Genomic DNA, 2612 nt, shown 5'->3' with positions numbered 1-2612 from the left:
ATTAATTTATTCTTTTAGCAAGTATTTACTGAGTGCCTACTGTGATTCATGGAAATGAAGACAAAACAATAGGGAAAAAGTAGACAGTATACCTAGTAAAATACTTCTAAAGACATATAGTAACTATGATATTCCTGCTCCTCCTTTTGTAGAAAGCACTTATACAATAGCAGGAGTATATTGGCAATACATACACAAGTGGCATCTGTTAGAGAGACATTGTACTTGAAAGTATTTCTTACTGGACTCTCCATACCAGCCCTCAACAGAGGAGGAAAGAAGCTATAGAAAGGCAATGAAGGTCTTTAGGAATATGGACAAGTGAAGAGGGATTTCAACTCTAGGTGAGATGAGACGGCAGACAGGATAAAAGTACTATTTCCCCAAAATACAGAATCTAATTTTTCAGATCGTGAGGGAACTGGCAAATCCAACTCCTCAGGTCTATTCTCCACTCACCCTTCACAGCTCTACTCTTTCTCAGAAGCTTAATGCAAGGTTTCAGGGAAGAAAACTATTATTTCTTTAAGTTCTACTTTGTTCCAGGAATACTTTCAAATAAAAAATCACATATAATTCTTTGGACAGTCTTATCAAATGCATAAACTGTATTTTAAGGATGATAAACATAAAAGAGAGATGATGTAACTTGTCTGTGGACACACAGTGAGCAAAGGCAACACTGGGACTCGAACCTTTGGGGCTTATTGTTCTTGCTGTACATTAGAGGGGGCAGGTGAAATAAAGTAGCATCTGTCCCTGCTCGCTCTCGCGCGCGCTCTCTCTCTCTCTCTCTCTCTCTCTCTCTCTCTCTCTCTCTCTCTCTCTCTCTCTCTCATCCCAAAGGGTTTCTTATTGTTTCTAAGCTGTGAGAGATAAAGCCACGTAGTTTCAGCTGGAAATATGGAGAGCTGGAGAATGTGGAGGAATTCAGATTAAGTAGATTTGCAACCTCCACAACCCCTTGAGGAAAGGATTTGTCTGGAGCCAAAAATCAGAAGCAACTGCCTCTCAGAGGAGACCCAGCTTAAAAGCAAGTAGAGTTCTCTTCTTAGTCTTTTTCAGAGTCCAGGGAAAACTCCAGAACTTGACCTGATCCCTTAAGAGTGTCCTCAACAGAACTTAAATATATTCATTGTCAAGAGCACAATTCTTGCAATAAGTGAGAACTAAAAACAAAAACACCTCTAGTAATAACCTTTCATCCATAATGATAATACCTTCCTAGTCATTCTTTCTATGGGATAATCTTTACCTGCTAGATACATACCAACTTTCTGCCTGTGGAACTGTCCAGTGCTTTCCAAAAAGGAAATTGGAGATGATTTCTAAGAAACCGTGTGGTGGATTGTTCCAGTGATAGAGGAAGGTTCACTTGTGTATGTTGCAGGATTCAAGCAAACTTTGTAAATTGTTTTGGAAAGTCAAATAGGGTTTTATATATTTTTCATTCACCAAAACATTCTGATTCATTCAGTTCATCATAAAAGAAGTTGCTAGATAAAGAATTAAGACTGTTTCCTTAATGGGCCCTGCCTGGAGGTGTCTGCAGAAAGCTGTTATGGAGGACCTTTAGGAACTGACCGGGGTGCCGATAGATTTTCTTCCTCTACTTTAATGGAGTGATTCTAATTAGCAGTTATTGAATCTCTCATTGCAGGTGAGCCCAGCTTCAAGGGCTAACAATCATTACGGATACAGACACTGCTGACCACCTGCCTTTCACATTCTTTTCTACCAAAATATCACACAGGCTGCTGGATCAGGGATGCCATGGTCGTATTTGGATGTGCACTGTTGGAAAGCATACAACAGATGTAATAGAATTCAGTTATGGTTTTTAATTCTGCAAATTAATGGATGAGGCATAAAGTTTAAAATGAAAAGGAAGGAAATAGAGAGGAGACTAGAATTGAAATGTAGATGCATACTCTTTACTAATGGAAAGTGTGAGATCAGAAAATAAACTTTTATTTTGCAATCTGTTGTCTCAACAAACTTTTAATATATAACCATTCCAATCTGCTTCCAGATGAGCATCCCTTTTTAAGCTCATGTTAAATTTGAGTACAAGGAAATAAACAATAGCAATGCATCACTTAACTGCATCAATATTTTATGTAGTTGATCAGGTAAAAATCAGAAGCAGATTTAGCCTTCTCTGTGGACTGTAGGGACTAAAGGTCTGTTGACTACATTTTCACTTCACAAACAGAGCTACCCAACCAAGACTTATTTACAAACTGGAAATGTGGTCAAATACACTGTCCCTGATACTTTATTTGCTCTTCTAGACTGACAAATTGATAACTTTAGAGTTACTTCTACAATAACAGATACATATATAATTAGAAAAATGGAGAGAAAAAAAGAATCTATGATACGAAAACAAATGATGCCTGAGAATTAAAAATTGCTACTTTAGTGGATAAAACAAAGAACTATAGCAATTTCTAATATTTTCTGATATTCACTCCTTTTAAAGCAAGACATGTTTCACATTTTTATGCATTCCACTGTATTATAACACTACAATAAAGAACTTAGCAATCAAGATCCAAATGTCAGAAGCCAGAATTATTAAAAATGATCTCAGCTATATGATGAGGAGA

The sequence above is a fragment of the Rousettus aegyptiacus genome, unplaced genomic scaffold (genome assembly GCF_014176215.1).
Source record: "Rousettus aegyptiacus isolate mRouAeg1 unplaced genomic scaffold, mRouAeg1.p scaffold_m13_p_1, whole genome shotgun sequence".
NCBI lineage: Eukaryota > Metazoa > Chordata > Mammalia > Chiroptera > Pteropodidae > Rousettus > Rousettus aegyptiacus.
This window is presented reverse-complemented; position numbering follows the sequence as displayed.